The following is a 22490-nucleotide window of genomic DNA, read 5'->3' on the forward strand; positions in this document are numbered from 1 at the left end:
CCAGATTATTTATACCTTCTGAATTCAATTCTCCCTGTGCAACAAGAAAACTGTTCGGTTCTGCACACGTATATTGTATCCAGGATATACGGTAACCTATCCAACATGTAAAGGATTGCTTGCCATCTGAGGGAGGGGGTGGAGGGAGGGAGGGGAAAAATTGGAACAGAAGTGAATGCAAGGGATAATGTTGTAAAAAATTACCCTGCATGAGTTCTATCAATAAAAAGTTATTAAAAAAAAAAGAATAATAGCCAAGATTTGGCTTAATGTTATTGTATAGTATAGTATGGTGCTATATTTGAGTTATATCCTAACTCTTACATTTTCTACAGATATCATCATACACAAGTAACAGACTCATAGGTTTACAACTGGAAACTTTTTGAGGTCATTTTGCTGAACTCCATCATATTACATATGAGAAAGCAAATTCAGAAAGATTAAGTGATAAACATGTAATAAAAACTTAATAAACCTTTTCTTCTTCTTCCTTCCTTCAATCTTTGTCTACCTCAATTCCTTCTTTCTTTCCTTCATATTCTTCTTTCTTTCTTTAATTCCTTCCTTTTTTTCCTTCTTTTCTTCCTTCCTTCCTTCCTTCTTTTTTCTTTTCAACTTGTCTGAGTTCATACTGCTAATTAACTGTAGAGCCACATTTCATCCCAGGTGTCCTGACGCCAAATCCAGTAATCATGCTTCCTCTTTGACCATTAATTTCCTTATCTTTTTTTTATTATGTAATATTTCCTTATAGGACAATTTTGAAGAAATTGATTCACATACTAAAAAAAGAAAGCATAATAACCATAGAAAACTATAGTAACAAAAGCATACCTCAGGAATAATAGAAAAATTGTTTAATACTAATCTACCCAATAAATCATTCAAAGTAAAAATTGAAAAGTGATTCAAGAGGTATGTTTCTTATTCCTATGGAGACTTTAGATATGACAACAAAGTGACATTGCTTTGCTGAAGAAAAAGGAAGATAAAATATGACTTTTTAATGCTCTTCTCATATCGTGCCTTCCTCGTTTCACTGGTGGTAGATAGAAGGAAATAAAGAAGAAATTGCCTGTTGGAACATAACGGTATTCCATAAGCTTTATATTACAACAAATTCTTCTGAAGTTATATTTTTAAATGAAATGAATCTTCATAATTTGAGACTTTATTATTCTGGATGATATGTATTTTTCAGGACAATGATATCAAAGCCTTAACCATTTCTTAGAAATATATTGTGTTTATCAAATTATGAAGATTCATTTCATTTAAAAATATAACTTCAGAAGAATTCAAGTAGATTTAACAGCAATCTTTCCAGTCACCCAACTATTCAACTTTGGAGTCTTTCTCAAGTCATTTAACATAGTACTTAATACATAGGCACTTGATAAATGTTCATTAATTAACTGATTGAAATATTTATTCTCTCACATCCAACATATCCAATTGATAGCCAAGTCTTGTCCATTGTTTCCACAGCATCTCCATCAATCATTTCAGTGCTTATACAATTCTTATAGCTGGTGGCTCTTTGGAAAGAGCATTAGACTTGGAGTCAGAAAAAGCTGAATTTAAATGTGGCCTCAGACATTTACTTTATAACATTAGGCAAACCTAGTAACCAATAAGTAACTGTTATTGCTTAATTTTTTTCAGCTGTACAGTAAGGATAATGATAATCTTCAGAGCTATTGTGAGAATACTATATTTACAAATATATACTCATACACTTAATATCTGACACAGATTGAGTTCTATATAAATATTTATTCCCTAACCTCCAACTCAGTTCAGACCCTCATCAAATTTCACCCCAACTATTATAACAACTTACTAATTGAACTTTTTGGTGAAATTCTCTCTACACTATTTCATCCTTTACAATACTTAAAACTTAGTTTCAAGAACATCCCTCCCTTGCTCAATAAACTCTAGAATTTCTTATTATGTATAAGATAAAATACATGATTTTTCAAAATTCAACTCTAATTTATCTTTCCAAGCTTCTTATATATGAATGATACAGTCTCCTTCATGGGTACCTATGGTCTAGCCAAATTGTCCTTTTGACTTTTCTTCACACATAACATTCAATGTTTTACACAGGCTGTCTCATATGTCTTTAATGTTGTCTCCTCTCTTCACCTCTGCCTCTTAAAATAGCATTTGCTCAAAATGTATCTCAAATGTCATCAGCTACAAAAGAATATTAGTTTCCTTCAAAACTCAATTCAAACACTATTAGTTATATGAGGTCTTTCCTGAGACATCAGTTTTTCATGCTTCCAATCTAAAAATCATTTTTCATTTATTTTGTACATAATTGTATATAATTATTTTGTATGTACTTTTATGTCTATATGTTATCTATTCCCAAAAGAATATAATGTTTCTTGAGGGCAGGGATCTATCTATCTAAAGCAACTATTCCAGTGTTAATATTATCACTCTAAAAGTGATGGCAAACAGTAATTACTTATCAAAATATTTGATTCTTTCCTATCTCAAATCCTTTACTTTCTCATTTCATCTTATTTGCCATTTATTTGGCTTTTTTTTTTGACCCATCTCTTCATTTTTTTGAGTTTTTGGATTTTTACATTCTATAGTGATTTTTAATTTGCTCCCATATGCTTTTCTCAATACACACCCATCTACCATGGCCATGCCCATTTTTCTATATCATAATTCCAAGAATGGATATATAATATGCATATATTTAGCATCAGTAGTAACTACCTAAAATTATTTTTACCTTTCTGCTTTATATTTGGATCAAAAGTGTGATCATTTTTATAATTAAGAAATAAATTAAGGTCGAAATTGTTGATTCTGGTTTCTAGAAGGACTGATCTAGAAATTGTACAAGCCTGATTTGGGGGTTATTTTTTATACTTTTCTGGATGATCCCACATACTCAAAACTATCTTATCTCTAAAGTATTCATCCAGATAATTTTACCCTTTTTTAATGTAAACTTTGGTGTGCAGAGAATAACTTAGAACAGTATACTGAGTGCTGGTATTAAGATCTGAAAGACCTAGATTCAAATCTACCTCTGACTCATTTTAGCTGTGTCCTTCTGGATAAGTAATTTAAATTCCCTTAGCTTTGCTTTCCTAAAAATTGGCAAGTGTCCAGGGTGTTTTTTCTTTGTCTAGGCATCTGTTCCTTTTTGAAGTTTTAGCACTTTTATTACTTCTTATGACATGAATGTTCCTTCACAGTTCAATAAGTTTTTTACAGATTAGCTATTTTAGATATAGCAAAAACTTTAGAACTGAAGGGATTTTTGGAATTATCTAATCTTATTCCATCATTTTACATAATAATAGTATTAATTACTAACAATAGCAGTAAGAAACATTTATATTGTTTGTAAACTTTGTAAAAAGCTTTGCATGTAGAATCTCAGATGATCAATGCCATTTTGAAGAAGAAAAAGAGTTGTGATCTTTACAGCCTTGTGAATAAGGTCCCATTTTGCAGATTAGGTAACTGAAGTTAGAAAGTTAAATGATTTTCACAGGATAACTCAGCTTGCAATTGTCTGAGAATTTTGATTCAGGTTTTCCTTTCTCAATTTATTTATTATACCACATCATCCTTGCTTTCATGAAGCTGAGGGTCTGGTAGGGGAACTAATGTAGAAACTCAATTGATCAATCACCAGTTATTTAATGAGTAGCTAACTATAGTGCTGTACAAAACTGCATGCTATGGAGAACACAGAGGAAAGGAGGTATGGCAATTGCCCTCAACAATTTACCTGCTATTATGGAAAGGTAAAATGTACATAATCATTAAAAGCAATAAAATATATGATTCAAAATTATTTCCAAATATGTGGTACTGATAGATGCAGTAATTATTCAGCAAGTAGAAAAAATCATTATGGACTGGATTTATCCTAAAGTAAAAGTTGAAGGAATACTTGACTTTGAATAGACAAAAGAGGTCCTACTTCTGGGGAATATCGTACAAAAATCATAAAGAAAAGAGCGTTAGGAGTTAGGGGCTAAAATTAGAATAAAATAAGGAAACTTCCCTAACTTAAGCAGGAATTATTTGTTGGAAAATAAAGTGAAATAGAAGTGAACAACTTTAACTTTTCTGGGACAAGATTAAAAAAAAACTATGCAAATCAAGCATGGAAGTTTGACCTAGGTGCAGGAGGCATAGGAAGTCAATGAAAACTGTTTAAAATGGAGCAACATAGTAAGATAATATTTAAGGATTTTTTTATAGAAACAATACAAAAGATTATTCATGAAAATTTTTTTAAATGATGTTTATCATTTAAGAGTATGATTTGTCAAAACAGTGTAAATAGAGGAAATAATACTGAAAACAATAATAGCCAATAGTCTTTTTACCTGAGAGTTTGACATGTTCATTTCAGGGAGCATTGTTTCTGGAATTAGAGAACTGGGATCCAAATCATACCTATGGTGTTAATTATATAAGTAATATTAAGTAAAACACTTAACTTTCTTTGTTTCCTCATCTTTAAAGTGAGGGATTCTAATTAAATGACCTATGGAGGTTCTTTCCAATTCTAAAGATATGATGCTACAATATTATACTACTATGATCTCAAATCTAGTCCTCATTCCTTCATCCTATAAAATTATTTATCATAGACCTAAACTCAAACACTGAAAAAATAACATAATGTAATTATTGTATCATGACTTTTTTATGATTATCATGTATTCCACCAGAAATCATTTACATTATGTTTTTCAAATAAAGATCAAAAACAAAAGTTGGTTCCCTATTTCATAGTGTTATAGGAAGAGTTTGAAATCATGATGTAGTTGGGGCCCAGCAAGAAGTTTATTTTTTTTTATTTTTATTTTTTTATAACTTTTTATCGATAGAACGCATGCCAGGGTAATTTTTTACAGCATTATCCCTTGCATTCACTTCTGTTCTGATTTTTCCTCTCCTTCCCTCCACCCCCTCCCCCAGATGGCAAGCAGTCCTTTATATGTTGAATAGGTTACAGTATATCCTAGATACAATATATGTGTGTGCAGAACCGAACAGTTTTCTTGTTGCACAGGGAGAATTAAATTCAGAAGGTATAAATAACCAGGGAAGAAAAACAAAAATGCAAGCAGTTTATATTCATTTCCCAGTGTTCTTTCTTTGGGTGTAGCTGCTTCTGTCCATCTTTGATTAATTAAAGCTCTCTTTATCGAAGAGATCCACTCCTATCAGAATACATCCTCAAACAGTATCGTTATTGAGGTATTTAATGATCTCCTGGTTCTGCTCATTTCACTTAACATCAGTTCATGTAAGTCTCGCCAGTCCTTTCTGTATTCATCCTGTGGTCATTCCTTACAGAACAATAATATTCCATAACATTCATATACCACAATTTACTCAACCATTCTCCAATTGATGGGCAGCCTTTCATTTTCCAGCTTCTAGCCACTACAAACAGAGCCCAGCAAGAAGTTTAGATCTAGAACCAGTGGAGTCATAAACACTAAAGCATATAACAATAAGGAGTGGTATAACTAGATGAAAATCCCAACCCCATGAGGTAATTCCCTCAACCCTTGTAAAATTAATTCCTATATTCCTATATGATGTCATTAGGATTGATTCCTAATTGTAAAATTAATTCTTATATTCATATATGATATCATTAGGATTCAGTTTTAAAAAATTGATGGGTGAAATGAATGATTGAATGAATGAAACAATAAAAATAATCTAATAATTCAAAAGTAATTAACATTTAAGAACTCATAGTTGTTTTATTTTCTTTATGTAATCTGTTGCACTCTATGAACCCTGTCAAAAATAATGTTTATAAGTACGTAAAACACATAAGATTACAAAGGAAACCAACAATTTTGAAATAGTTATGAATTTAAAAATGAACACAATAATGAACTCAAGCTTAAGAATGTCTATTAAAATGTAAATTTAGCAATAAGTTCTTTTATCTTCCATTCAAGTCCTCTTCTTTTATGTTTCAAAATGTCATGGAGGCAAATTTATTTTTTTATTTTGTTTTGTTTTGTTTATGTAGGCCAATCATGAAAGTGTTAAACCAAAGATTATATAATCCTTCTGTGGTATTTTTCTTCTTTAAAATATAAGAATGGTTCTCTCTGGGAGCAAGTTTCTTGGGGAGGTTTTCCGGAGACAGCTTCAAGTAATAATCAGTAATTTCAATAATCAAGTAATTCAGTTTCAAGTAATAATCACCCAAATGCAGCCAGGGAATAGAAGTTCAAATGTTTATTTTCTCCTTCCAAAACAGCCCAGTTAGTTTTTCATAGAGGCCTATCTTTCTGCTTGGTTCCAAGAGCTCTCTCTGAATGTCTCTAAATCCAAAGGTTTGTCCTTTAGCCTTCAACCAGCACAAAGGTGGAAAATGGAATGAATCTCTCTTGCCTCTGAGAGAGGGCTTCTGCTGAACTGACTTGACGCTCCCCTCTCAATCTTTTCAGCTGAACTCACTTGAAGCTCCCCTCTTAATATTTCAGCTGAACTCCCAACTGAGCCTCTGTCCCCTTCTTATATATGATCTCCCAAAGTTTAACTCTTCCCCTCCAAGGGAGGGATTAAGGGAGATGTGAATTCACAAAGTTACAAAGTTAACTTTTATGAATCTCCCATACTTGTGAACTCCAATGAGTACTTAAATACTTCTTGCTTATATGAGCTCTCTAAAAGTGTGAATACAAGCATTGTTTCTATCAGTTACATTTAGTACCTTGTTTCTTCTGGCCCATAACATCTCCTTATAAGACCAGATCAATCATATTGAACCATGCTATATCAGATAATTATTGTCTCTATCAACTCTAAAGACTTAACACTTTGTAAGGATTCCAATACCTTTGGCTATAGAAATTCAGGAAACACTTCATTGAGGAATGAAGGGTATGCATTTATAGAAGTACCATAAGAGCTAAAATATAGAACCTCAAAATATGTTCTGTTCCTTTATAATTCTTTGTATAATATGAGCTCCTTGGGGACAAGGAAATATTTTCCTTTCATTATCTTTAGGTTCCCAGGATCAAGGACAGAAATTTATATATAATACATACTTACTAAGTGGCTGTTAAATTAAATTGAAAACTTTACAGAAAATCCCAAGAATGTTAAAAGTCTATATTCATAATGAAAAAAAAATCAAATGAAGGTGGCCTAGATGTACCAGATCTAAAATTATATTATAAAGCAGTGGTTACTAAAACCATCTGGTATAGGCTAAGAAATAGACTAATTGATCAATGGAACAGGTTAGGTTCAAAGGACAAAACAGCCAATAACTTTAATAATCTAGTGTTTGAGAAACCCAAAGACCACAGTTTTTGGGATAAGAACGCATTATTTGAGAAAAATTGCTGGGAAAATTGGAAATTAGTATGGCAGAAATTAGGCATTGACCCACACATAACACTGTACACCAAGATGAGGTCAAAATAGGTTCATGGCCTAGGCATAAAGAATAAGATTATAAATAAATTGGAAGAGCATAGGATAGTTTACCTCTCAGACCTGTAAAAGAGGAAAGAATTTTTGACCAAAGAAGAACTAATGATCACTATTGACCACAAAATAGAAAATTTTGATTATAACAAATTGAAAAGTTTTTGTACAAACAAAACTAATGCAGACAAGATTAGAAAGGAAACAATAAACTGGGAAAACATTTTTACAGTCAAAGGTTCTGATAAAGGCCTCATTTCCAAAATATATAAAGAATTGACTCTAATTTATGAGAAATCAAGCCATTCTCCAATTGATAAATGGTCAAAGGATATGAACAGACAATTCTCATATGAAAAAATTAAAACTATTTATAGCCATATGAAAATATGCTCCAAATAATTATTAATCAGAGAAATGCAAATTAAGACAACTCTGAGATATCACTACACACCTGTCAGATTGGCTAGAATGACAGGGAAAGATAATGCGGAATGTTGGAGGGGATATGGGAAAACAGGGACACTGATACATTATTGGTGAAATTGTGAACACATCCAGCCATTCTGGAGAGCAATTTGGAACCATGCTCAAAAAGTTATCAAACTGTGCATACCCTTTGATCCAGCAGTGTTTCTACTGGGCTTATACCCCAAAGAGATACTAAAGAAGGGAAAGGGACCTGTATGTGCCAAAATGTTTGTGGCAGCCCTGTTTGTAGTGGCTAGAAACTGGAAAATGAATGGATGCCCATCAATTGGAGAACGACTGAGTAAATTGGGATATATTAATGTTATGGAATATTATTGTTCTGTAAGGAATGACCAGCAGGATGAATACAGAGAGGCTTGGAGAGACTTACATGAACTGATGCTAAGTGAAATGAGCAGAACCAGGAGAACATTATATACCTCAACAAAGATACTCTATGAGGATGTATTCTGATGGAAGTAGATTTCTTTGACAAAGAGATCTAACTCAGTTTCAATTGATCAAAGATGGACAGAAGCAGCTACATCCAAAGAAAGGACGCTGAGAAATGAATATAAACTGCTCCCAGTTTTGTTTTTCTTCCTGGGTTATTTATACCTTCTGAAACCAATTCTCCCTGTGCAACAAGAGAACTGTTTGGTTCTGCACACATATATTGTATCTAGGATATACTGTAACCTATTTAACATGTATAGGACTGCTTGCCATCTGGGGGAGGGGGTGAAGGGAGGAAGGGGAAAACTCGGAACAGAAGAGAGTGCAAGGGATAATGTTGTAAAAAATTACCCTGGCATGGGTTCTGTCAATAAAAAGTTATTTTTAAAAAGTCTATATTCAGAAAAAGTTGAAATTGAATATTAGTTCCTTTACCTATCATGCAAATATTTTCATATAGCCCACTTCACCCTTGCACATCCATGCATGCGCGCACACACACACAACACACACACACACACATATATATCCCCCATCACTTCTCCCCCCCCACAATATGGTTATGGTTACTACCTTTTCCATCTCACAACCTAAGAACAAGTAACTTCATAAATAAATATTTAAATAATAAATATTTATGCTATATTTTATTTATTTTTATTATAACTTTTTATTTAAAAGATATATGCATGAGTACTTTTTCAGCATTGACCCTTGCAAATCCTTCTGTTCCAACTTTACCCTTCCTTCTTCCCACACCCACCCCAAGATGGCAGGTAGACCAATACATGTTAAATATATTAAAGTATACGTTAAATACAGTATATGTATGCATATCATACAATTATTTTGCTGCACAAGAAGAATCGGACTTTGAAATAATGTAAAATTTAACTGAAAAAGGAAATCAAAAATGCAAGTGGATAAAAATAGAGGGATTGGAAATGCCATGTGGTGGTTCACACTTATTTCCCAGAGTTCTTTTGCTGGGTGTAGTTGGTTCTATTCATTATTGAACAAATGGAACTGATTTGGGTCATCTCATTGTTGAAGAGAACCACATGCATCAGAACTGATCATTGTATATTATTGTTGTAGAAGAATAATGATCTCCTGGTCCTGCTCATTTCACTCAGCATCAGTAAATGTAAGTCTCCCCAGGCCTTTCTGAAATCTTCCTGCTGGTCATTTCTTACAGAACAATAATATTCCATAACATTCATATACCACAATTTATTCAGCCATTCTCCAATTGATAGACATCCATTCAATATCTAGTTTCTAGCCACTACAAAGAGGGCTGCCATATTTTTGCACATACAGGGCCCTTTCCCTTCTTTAAGATCACTTTGGAATAAAGCCCAGTAGGAATACTGGTAGATCAAGGGTATGCACAATTTGATAACTTTTTGAGCATAGTTCCAAATTGCTGTCCAGAATGGCTGGATTCATTCACAACTCCACCAACAATGCATCAGTGTCCCAGTTTTCCCACATCTGCTCCAACATTCATCATTATTTTTCCTTGTCATCTTAGCCAACTTGACAGGTGTGTAGTGGTATCTCAGAATTGTCTTAATTTGCATTTCTCTGATTAATAATGACTTGGAGCATTTTCATGTAGCTAGAAATAGTTTCAATTTCTTCTGTAAATTGTCTGTTCATATCCTTTGCTATTTATCAATTGGAGAGTGGCTTGATTGCTTGTTCTTTCAGATGAATTTTGTTATTTTTCCTAGGTAATTAAAACAATTTTGGGGAAGTCTGAGTGGTATAGCACTAAATAGATTAATTTTATGTAGTATTGTCATCTTTATTATATTTGCTCGACCTATCCAAGAGCACTTAATATTTTTCCCATTGGTTAGATCTGACTTTATTTGTGTGGAAAGTGTTTTATAGTTTTTCTCATATAGTTCCTGACTTTCCCTTGGCACATAAATTACCAAATATTTTATACTATCGACAGTTACTTAAAATGGAATTTCTCTTTGTATCTAACTGTTGGATTTTGTTAATGGTATATAAGAATGCTGATGATTTGTGTGGATTTATTTTGTATCCTGCAATTTTGGTAAGGTTGTGGATTATTTCTAAGAGCTTTTTTTGTAGAATCTCTGGGGTTCTTTTTTTAAGGGTTTAATTTCCAATATATTTTATGTCATTGGGTTGAAGAATTTAGCAAGGGAACTAAGATGTTTAATATAGAATTTTTTTATAACTTTTTATTGACAGAGCCCATGCTTGGGTAAATTTTTACAACACTATCCTTTGCACTCACTTCTATTCTGACTTTTCCCCTCCCTCCCTTCACAACCTCCCCTAGATGGCAAGCAGTCCTATACAAATTAAATATGTCACAGTGTATCCTAGATACAATATATGTGTGCAGAGCTGAAGAGTTCTCTTGTTGCACAGGAAGAATTGGATTCAGAAGGTAAAAATAAGCTGGGAAGAAAAACAAAAATGCAAGCAGTTTACATTCATTTCCCAGTGTTCTTTCTTTGGGTGTAGCTGCTTCTGTCCATCATTGGTCAATTGAAACTGAATTAGATCTCTTTGTCAAAGAAATCCACTTCCATCAGAATGCATCCTCATACAGTATTATTGTTGAGGTATATAATGATCTCCTGGTTCTGTTCATTTCACTTACCATCAGTTCATGTACATCTCGCCAATCCTCTCTATATTCATTCTGCTGATCATTTCTTATAGAACAATAATATTCCATAAGATTCATATACCACAGTTTGCTCAACCATTCTTCAATTGATGGGTATCCATTCATTTTCCAGTTTCTAGCCACTACAAACAGGGCTGCCACAAACATTTTGGCACATACAGGTCCCTTTCCCTACTTTATTATCTCTTTGGGATATAAGCCCAATAGTAACACTGCTGGATCAAAGAGTATGCACAGTTTGATAACTGTGGGGGCATAATTCCAGATTGCTCTCCAGAATGGTTGGATTCGTTCACAACTCCACCAACAATGCATCAGTGTCCCAGTTTTCCCACATCTCCTCCAACCAACATTTATCACTATTTTTTCTTGTCATCTTAGCCTATCTGACAGATGTGTGTGGTATCTCAGAGTTGTCTTAATTTGCATTTCTCTGATCAATAGTGATTTGGAACACTCTTTCATTTGATTGGAAATAGTTTCAATTTCATCATCTGAAAATTGTCTGCTCATATCTTTGACCATTTATCAATTGGAGAATGGCTTGATTTCTTATAAATTAGAGTCAGTTTTCTATATATTTTGGAAATGAGGCCTTTATCAGAACCTTTAACTGTAAAGATGTTTTCCCAGTTTGTTGCTTCCCTTCTAATCTTGTTTCCATTAGTTTTGTTTGTACAAAGGCTTTTTTAAATTTGATATAATCAAAATTTTCTACTTTGTGATCAATAATGATTTCTAGTTCTTCATTGGTCACAAATTCCTTCCTCCTCCACAAGTCTGAGAGGTAAACTATTCTATGTTCCTCTAATTTATTTATAATCTCATTCTTTATACCGAAACCTTGGACCCATATCTTATCTTGGTATACAGTGTTAATTGTGGGTCCATACCTAATTTCTACCATGCTAATTTCCAGTTTTCCCAGCAGTTTTTGTCAAATAATAAATTCTTATCCCAAAAGTTGGGATCTTTGGGCTTGTCAAACACTAAATTGCTATAGTTATTATTTTGTCTTGTGAACCTAACCTATTCCACTGATCAACTAATCTATTTCTAAGCCAATACCAAATGGTTTTGGTGACTGCTGCTTTATAATATAGTATTAGATCAGATACAGTGAGGCAACCTTCATGTGATTTTTCTTTCATTAAGTCCCTTGAAATTCTCGACCTTTTGTTCTTCCATATGAATTTTGTTGTTATTTTTTCTAGGTCATTAAAATAGTTTCTTGGGAGTCTAATTGGTTCAGCACTAAATAAATAGATTAGCTTAGGGAGTATTGCCATCTTTATTATATTCTCTCGGTCTATCCAAGAGGACTCAATGTTTTTTTTTTCCAATTATTGAAATCTGACTTTATTTGTGTGGAAAGTGTTTTGTAATTTTGCTCATATAATTCCTGACTTTCCTTTGGTAGATAGATTCCCAAATATTTTATGCAATTAACAGTTATTTTGAATGAAATTTCTCTTTTAATCTTTTGCTATTGGATTTTGTTGGTAATGTATAAAAATGCTGAGGATTTATGTGGATTTATTATGTATCCTGAAAGTTTGCAAAAGTTGTAGATTATTTCTAATAGCTTTTTAGTAGAGTCTCTGGGATACTCTAAGTATCCAATCATATTATCTTCAAAGAGTGATAATTTGGTTTCCTCATCATCTACTCTAATTCCTTTAATCTCTTCCTCATCTCTTATTGCTGAAGCTAGCATTTCTAATAAACTATTGAATAATAATGGTGATAGTGGGCAACCTTGTTTCACTCCTGATCTTACTGGAAAGGTGCCAGTTTATTCCTATTACATATGATGCTTAATGACAGTTTTAGATATATGCTCCTGACTATTTTAGGGAAAAGTCCATTTATTCCTATACTCTCAATTGTTTTTATTAGGAATAAATGTTGGATTTTATCAAATGCTTTTTCTGAATCTATTGAGATGACCATATGGTTTTTGTTAATTTGGTTATGAATATAGTCAATTATGCTCATAGTTTTCCTAATATTGAACCAGCCCTGCATTCCTAGTATAAATCCTACTTGGTCATAGTGTAGTATCCTGGGGATGATTTTCTGTAATCTTTTTGATAATGTCTTATTTAAGATTTTAGCATCAATATTCATTAGGGAGATTGTTCTATAATTTTTTGTCTCTTTTTTTCAACCTATCTGGTTTAGGTAGCATTACCATGTCTGTGTCATAAAAGGAATTTGGTAGGACTCCTGCATTCCCTATTTTTTTCAAATAGTTTATATAGCATTGGAGTTAATTGATCTTTAAATGTTTGGTAGAATTTACATGTAAATCCATTTGGTCCTGGGGATTTTTTCTTATGGAGTTGATTAATAGCTTGTTTTATTTCTTTTTCTAAGATGGGATTGTTTAACCAATTTACTTCTTTTTCTGTTAATCTGGGCAAGCTATATTTTTGAAGGTATTATTCCATTTCATTTAAGATATTGAATTTATTGGCATAAAGTTGGGCAAAGTAATTCCTAATTATTGCTTTAATTTCCTCTTCATTAGTGGTGAGTTCTCCCTTTTCGTTTTTAATACTAACAATTTGATTTTTAGCTTTCCTTTTTTTAATTAGATTTACTAAGAGTTTATCTATTTTGTTGGTTATTTCATAGAACCAACTCTTATTTTTATTAATTAATTCAATAGGTTTTTTTTTTACTTACAATTTTATTAATCTCTCCTTTTATTTTTAGAATTTCAATTTTAGTGTTAGCCTGGGGGTTTTTTAATTTGTTTCTTTTCTAGCATTTTTTAGTTGCAAGCCCAATTCATTGATCTTCTCTTTCTCTATTTTATGCAAGTAGGCCTCTAGAAATATAAAATTTCCCCTTATTACCGCTTTGGTGTATCCCACATATTTTGGTATAACGTCTCATTATTTTCATTTTTTTCAGTGAAGTTATTAATTATGTCTATGATTTGCTGTTTCACCCAATCATTCTTTAGTATGAGATTATTATTAATTTCCAATTATTTTTTGGTTATTCCCCTCTGGTTTTTTATTGAATTTAATTTTCATTGCATTATTGTCTGAAAAGGATGCATTTGCTATTTCTGCCTTACTGCATTTGAATTTGAGGTTTTTAATGTCCTAATATAAGGTCAATATGTAGTTCTTTTTGTCTCCATCTAGTTTCTCCAAAGATCTATCATATCTAACTTTTCTATTATCTATTTACTTCTTTGACTTCTTTCTTATTTATTTTGTGGTTTGATTTATCTAATTTTGAGAGTGCAAGGTTGAGAGTTCCCACTATTATAGTTTTGCTGTCTATTTCTTCTTGCAGCTCTCTTAATTTCTCTTTTAAGGAATTTAAACGCTACACCACTTGGTGCATATATGTTTAATATTCGTATTGCTTCATTATCCATGCTACCCTTTAGCAAGATATAGTGCCCTTCCTTATTTCTTTTAATTAGATCATTTTTTGCTTTTGTTTGATCTGAGATCAGGATGGCTACCTCTGCTTTTTTGACTTCACCTGAAGCATAGTAGATTCTGCTCCAACCTTTTACCTTTACTCTGTATGTATCTCCCTGCTTCAGGTGTGTTTCCTGTAAACAACAATTGTAGGATTCTGGCTTTTATTCCATTCTGCTAACCACTTCCTCTTTATGGGGGAGTTTACCTCATTCACATTTATGGTGAAAATTACCAATTCTATATTACTTGCTATCTTGTTAACCCCTACTTATGCGTTTCTCCTTTCCTTTCCTCTTATCCCACTCCTCAGTATTAAACTTGTGAGCACCCCTTGCTTCTCACAGCCCTCCCTTTTTAGTATCCCTCCCCTCACCTTAGAGTTCTTCCCCCTATCTTACCCTTTTTCCTCACAATTTCTGTATTCCCTTTCACTTTGCTTACTCCTTCCCTTTTCACTTTATCCCTCCCACTTTTCAATGAGGTGGGAGAAGTTTCACCATAAATCGAATATGTCTAATATTTTTCTCTTTTTGCCAGTTCTGATGAAAGTAAAATACACACTATGTTCATCCTCTTCCCTTCTTTCTCTCAGATATAATAGGTTTCCTTTACCTCTTCATGAGATGTAGTACCCCCACTTTACCCTTTTTCTGGTACAATTTCCCTTCCACCTATAGTTTCTAGAAGAAATTGTATATGTGTTCTTTATATATCTTTATCGCAGAAATATAGTTCCCAAGATTTCTTTTTATCTTTTTAGGTTTCTCTTGAGTTGTATATTTGGAGATCAAACTTTGTTTTTAGTTCCGGTTTCTTCATCAGAAATAGTTGAAATTCACTTATCTTGTTGAATGTCCATCTTCTTCCCTGGAAAAACAAAATGCTCATTTTAGCTGGCTTAAGTTATTTTTGGCTGCATACCAAGTTTCTTTGCCTTTTGGAATATCAGATTCCAGGCCCTTCAATCCTTTAATGTGGACAATGCTAGATCCTGGGTGATCCTTATTGTGGCTCCTCTATATTTGAATTGATTTTTCTAGCAGCTTGTAATATTTTTTCCTTGGTCTGAGAGTTCTGGAATTTAGTCACTATATTTCATGGAGTTTTGATTTTAGGGTCCCTTTCAGTAGGTGATTGATGAATTCTTTCAACGTCTATTTTACCTTCTGTTTCTATACCATCTGGGCAGTTCTCTTTGATAATTTCCTGGACAGTAATGTCCAAGCTCTTTTTTTCATCACATTTTTCAGGAAGTCCAATAATTCTCATATTGTCTTTCCTAGATCTATTTTCCAGATCTGTTATTTTCCCAAGAAGGTATTTGACATTTTTTCCCAATGTTTCATTTTCTTGGTTTTGCTTGATTGGTTCGTGGTGTCTCCTTGAGTCATTAAATTCCATTTATTCAATTCTGATTTTTAATGAGTTATTTTCTTCACTCACTTTTTTATATTTTTTTTCTAATTGTCCAATTGAGTCTTTAAGTGAATTGTTTTTTCCATGGAATTTTTTTTTCCATTTTGCCAATTTTATTTTTTAGAGAGCTATTTTCTTTTTCCAATTCACTAATTCTGTTTTTCAAGGATTTGATTTCTTTATCCACTCTATCTTTAAATGGGTGGGATGACTTTTCCAGACTCTCTTGCCAAGCTTCCCTTTGTTTTTCCCAGTTTTCTTCTAGATCTCTTGTGAGAGAATTTTTAATTTCTTCTATGAGAGTCTTGTGTGTTAAGAACCAGATCATATCCCCCTTTGGGGATTCATCTGGAGACAGTCTGTTTTTGGTCTCCTCAGGGTTTAAAATCTGCTCTCTATCCATATGGAAGCTATTAATAGTTAGAGTCCATTTTAATTTTTTTGTTCATTTTGTCAAAGAAGAATCAAAGAAAACAAACTAATAAAAAATTAAATGCAGTCTGCTTTTTTTTTTTTGGAGGGGTGGGGGGAGAGCTGGATGGCATTACCAAGTTTCCTCTACAGACTGCAGGGGGAAGCAGTGAGGCACTAGCAGGACAGCAATGACTGTCCTACTCTGAGACTCTGAGATGCTGAGAGGGTGCTGAGACACCATGGGTGGGTGTGGCCAGGTCCCAAGAGACCTAGCTTTTGGGGGTTACAGTCTTTACCTCCTTTGTTTACAGCTTCTCTGCTGATCTACTGGCTTGCTGCCATGGCAAAGTAGCAACACTGTGGTAAAGATCTTCCCACAGGAATGGCTGAGATCACATCTAACCCCCTCAGGTCATCTCAGTGTGGGTTGCCTTCCATACTTTCACTATCTGCTGTGCTGCCACTTCCTGCCTTCAGTCTGTGCCCGATGTAACAGTCCCCACTCATGAGCAAAAATAGACCTTTTCAGGTGAATTTCAAGGATATCTTCTGTTGATAATTATTTGTGTTTGGGGGGGCGGGGAGTTCAGTCAAGCATTAATTCCAAGGCCTTGTCATGAAATAAAGTATTCTGAGAGCAAAGATGGAGATTAAGTAGATATGGATGTTTTAAGTAGATATGTGTTGGAATCCTTACTAACTGCTAACTAATTAGAGTTGATCTAATCTTACAAGAAGATGTTTTGGCCAGAACCTGAAACAAGGTACTAAGTAGAACTAATCAATACAAGGCTTGTGTTCACACCTTTACTCATTGGAGTCCACAAGTATGCTAGCTTCACAAAGTACACTTTCTAACTTCAAGGGAGTCCACACCTCCCTTAAAGCTCATTGGGCCAGAGAGCATTATGGGAGAAAACCCATAATCCCATTCTCTCAGAAAAGTCAGATAAAAGGCCAGCGATGAGGAATCTATGGCAGAATACATTTTTTCCTCTTGGCTGGCTGGTCGCAGAAGAGAGCTCAGCTAGACTCGAGAGGAGCGACTCTGGTGGCAGATGAAGGGTTGGACATTCCATCTCTGTGTTGGTTGGAGGCTGAAGAATGCAGAGGCAGAGGCTGAAGGACAGAACCTTTGGATTTGGAGACATCCGAAGGGCTCTAAGCCTCTAAATCGGCTGTGCTTTGAGAAGAACAAGAACACCAACATTTGAAGCTAACCGGGTTATATTGGAGATAATAAAAGATCTGAACTTTTATCACCTGATGGTGTTTTGAGAAGAAGAAGCTCACAACATGCCAGAGACCGTGTCCTTGGGATCAGAGAGCTACATGCCCTGGGAATCAAAAAGCAAAGAAGAATACACTTTCCCACACATTCTGAAACTAGTCATCCCTAACTCCTGAGACAAGATAATGTGTGTTCCAGGAAATTGGCCCTATCAGCCCAGGTGCGAGATAGCGACCAGGCTCCAGGATGTCTGCCATACATCTGGTGTAACATTCCTTTTACTTTGCAACTCCCCATTCAGAAATGTATATAACTGGACTCTCTTCACTCATTAAACTGAGACTTTGTTTTCACCCCAACTGGTCTCCCTCCTCATTTCTAACCCCATTACGTTTTCAGGCATAGCCTTACAGACAAATGCCAGCCTCAGGGCCCACACTCTGATGACCTGCTGGACGGGTCAACAACAGATATGGATGTTCTCTCCTCTATCTTGGCCCTAAACTTTTCCTTCTGTAACTAGATTCTATTCTGATCTCCCATCATGGCATAAAGATAAAACTAAACTCTCAAAGGTTATGACAAACATAAACTTTAAATAAATTCAACCAAGCTGAAAGAGTTTTGAGTCTGGTGACATTTAATTTACACATTACCTAAAAAAATCCTGGCTAATTAAATTTGGAGAAACTCATTATCTGGTTTCTAAAAGTTGAAAAAAAATTTTGGCTACAACTCATGAAATTCCTAACCAGGAATCAATGAAATGTAATAGATTACATATGAAATTCTTTAATCATCAAAAGCTATAATTACATCAGTAAAGCATTTGCTCTAGGATAGGTGTCAGTAAAATACCAATAAAAGGGTTGCCTATGGCAACACATAATACTGCAGATTTATTTTGAGTTTATTTATTCTCACAATTATACAAACTATTGCTAATATTGAATTGCATTAACAATTCCTATAAACATTATGGAATGGATAAAGTGCTGGGCTTCCTGAGTCAGAAAGACCTGAGTTCTAATCACAACTCTGTTACATATTATCTTTATGATATTGGATAGGTTACTTTACCTCACAGTGCCCTCTAGACAAATTCTAAAAGTAAATTGCAGAGAAAATGTTGACCTGCCCTGGGAGAAGAAGTTCATCATGTTCAGTTCCATACCCCAGTGAAATCATAAGTCTAATCCAAAGAAAAATTAAATCTCCTTATTAAAATGTGGAGAGAACATACCCAAGAGGAACCATCCTCTCAAACTTTTCATTTTTATGTATATGTATCTTTATTAATAGTTTATGAAGAAATATACTATGTATATCTTGTAACATAGTAGAGTAAGAAGGCAAATTTGTAAAAATGATTGCATTTGAAGATGTAATATATTACTTAAACAATATATTCTAGATGGTCTAATTATCAAGCCCAATTTTTGTTTTATGGAAAATTGACTTCTTATGTTCTTAACATGTTTCAGTAAAGATATGACGTGATTATCCATTGGTATTATTAGGTATTATTATACCTATGACTTGACTATCATCTTGCTATTTTAAAATTTTTCATAATGATTAGTAAAATAAAAAGTGTTGTAGCCACATGGACTGTATGTTCAACTATGTTTATATTGTTGACATTAAAAGTCTAAATAGCAGACATATTTCCTATTTAGTTTAGCTTTTTTCTACATACTACATCTTATTTTATTTCATTTTGTATCTATGTTTAATTTTCAAAATATTTTATATTTTTAATCTATATTTTTGTTACAATATCAACTAGAAATATATTCCTTCATAAAAAGTATTCCATTTAAATAAGGATTAAAAATAAAATATTAACCATATTCAAAATATGATACTCACCCTCTCTTTTCTTTTTCTTTTTTTTTTCCTTTTCAAGAGAGGAGGGTTGTTTTTTTAATAATAACTTTTTATTGACAGAGCCCATGCCAGGGTAATTTTTTTACAACATTATCCCTTGCACTCATTTTTGTTCTGATTTTTCCCTTCCCTCCCTCACCCCTCCCTTAGATGGCAAGCAGTCCTTTACATGTTGAATAGGTTATAGTATATCCTAGATAGAATATATGTATGCAGAACGGAACAGTTCTCTTGTTGCATGGGGAGAATTGGATTCAGAAGGTATAAATAACCCAGGAAAAAAAATGCAAATGGTTTACATTCATTTCCCAGTGTTCTTTCTTTGGGTGTAGCTGCTTCTGTCCGTTATTTATCAATTGAAACTGAGTTAGGTCTCTTTGTTAAAGAAATCCATTTCTATCAGAATACATCCTCATACAGTATCATTGCTGAAGTACATAATGATCTCCTGGTTCTGCTCATTTCACTTAGCATCAGTTCAAGTAAGTCTCGCCAGTCCTCTCTGTATTTATCCTGCTGGTCATTTCTTACAGAACAATACTATTCCATAACATTCATATACCACAATTTACCCAGCCATTCTCCAATTGATGGGCATCTATTCAATTTCCAGTTTCTAGCCATTACAAATAGGGCTGCCACAAACATTTTGGCACATACAGGTCCCTTCCCCTTCTTTAGTATCTCTTTGGAGTATAAGCCCAGTAGTAGCACTGCTGGATCAAAGGGTATGCACAGTTTGATAACTTTGGGGGCATAATTCCAGATTGCTCTCCAGAATGGTTGGATTCATTCACAACTCCACCAACAATGTATCAGTGTCCTAGTTTTCCCACATCTCCTCCAACATTCATCATTATTTTTTTCCTGTCATCTTAGCCAATCTGACAGGTGTGTAGTTCACCCTCTCTTTTCAATCTAATTTATAAATTATGGCTTAAATTTTAAACAATAAAGCACAGTGAACTAAAGAAGAACTTGTCTCTAAAAATAAATTACATTTAATCAAGAATCAGTTCTTTTCATAGAAAAAAGTCATAATTCTTTTTTTACTATCAACTTGAAATATATTGAACTTTATTAATAAATGTTTTAGTTGATAAATTATTCACAATTATAATATTAGTCCAAAGCTTTCTTTTTGTTGTTCAGTCATTTCAGTCATGTCTGACTCTTCATGACCCCATTTGAGGTTTTCTTGGGAAATATATTGGAGTCATTTGCCATATCTTTCTCTAGTTCATTTTATAAATAAAAAGCTGAAGAAAATAAGGTTAAATGACTCTTCCAGGGTCACACAGCTAGAAGTGTCTGAGGTCAGATTGAACTCATCTTCTGCACTCTGGGATTTGTACCTGATTCACTATACCATGTAGCTGATAATCCCCAAGCCTAAAACAGATTTTTTTTCCTGTTAGGTCATAACTCCTGACTGTAAGAAAATATTGAACATTATAATTGGTAGCATTTTCAAAGTATCATTATATCAAAAGAATGTGGCATAAGGTAAAAAAAAAAATACTGTTTCTTAAGTCAGAGGATCCTTCTACTTCTTTTCTGTACTATTGCAAATGCCTAATTATTAGTCTCCCTACTTCAAATATCTTCCCACTCTGAGACATTGTACCCAAAGCTAATAAAGTAATTTTAAAGAAAGGTCTTATCATGATACTGATTATTGACTGATTTTACTCAATAAACTCCAGTTGCTTCCTATTGCCTGTTGAATTAAATAGTCATTTCAAACCCATTGTAACTTGACTTCAATTTATCTAACAGTGTTATACATTACATTTATCTCTTCCACATTAAGGGGATAGGAGATAGTGACCTGTGATTCCACATAAAATTTTCTGGTTCTCCCTACATACTAGAGAAATCTGAATTATTATGGTATTAAAAGATAAAATCTGTTGACATTATATTATGCTATAGACATAATTATGCATTTCTAAGTTTCTAAACTTCTGCGTCATCTGCTGGCCTTCCCATGTCATCTTCAGATACCAAAAAACTTGCCCAAAATTTCCTTTTACATTCTTTTACCAATCCAAGATATATTGAAACTATGATGGGGAGAGAAACAATGTTTTGGAGAAAACTGTACTTTCTTTTATATATTCTGTGATCTAAAAAAAAATTGGTCTTCTTGATGTTCCATATATATTACATTATTCCTTCCTATTCCCTGACTTTGCATTGCCTATCCTCCAAACTTAGAATGTACTTTCCCTTCATCTCTTTTAGAAATTCATTTACTAAAAATTCCTCTCAAGTGTGATTTTTTTTAAAGAGGCCTTTTTGATCCCTTCAGTTATCCCTCAAAGTTGTTTTCCATATATTCTATGTATTCCTTAGCTACATATGTCTTTGAGAGTTTTTATTTCCTGTTGAGCTCTTGAGAATTTTGACTCTATATTTCTAGCATTTAAAAGAGTATTTCTATTTGTGTGCTGAATAAATGCTTGTTGATTGATTGATTGGGCTGTGTTCAAATTCTACCTTTGATTCTCTGTGGCCTGTGTGATTTTGGAGAACAATCTAACCTTCCTGGATCTAGGTTCCTAATATGTTAATATGTTGAATAAGAGGAAATTGGTCTGTGCTATTTCTGAGGTCTCTTCAAAATTTAGAATTATGTCTTATATTTCTAATGTTACACTAAGAGCTAGTAATAATTTATAATTTAAAAATTTTAACATATGACTGCATATAATTCAAATTTTAAAAGTAATTCATTCATGTATAAATAAGGAATCATGACATATCATTCTATCTATATAGAAAATTCACTAAAGATACCTGTCAACAACTTGTTCAAAATGTCTACTCTTAGAGACTCAAATGTGATATTAAAAGGTTGAGCACTTGTCTGGTGTCATGAAGATTTTCTGTGCCAAGAGAAGGATTTGAACTTGAGTCTTTCAGACACTAAAACCAATCCTCTATCCAATTCCAACTTGATATATCCCCTTTGATTTTCATAATATATATACAC

Source organism: Antechinus flavipes, chromosome 4, assembly GCF_016432865.1.
Source record: "Antechinus flavipes isolate AdamAnt ecotype Samford, QLD, Australia chromosome 4, AdamAnt_v2, whole genome shotgun sequence".
Classification (NCBI taxonomy): Eukaryota; Metazoa; Chordata; class Mammalia; order Dasyuromorphia; family Dasyuridae; genus Antechinus; species Antechinus flavipes.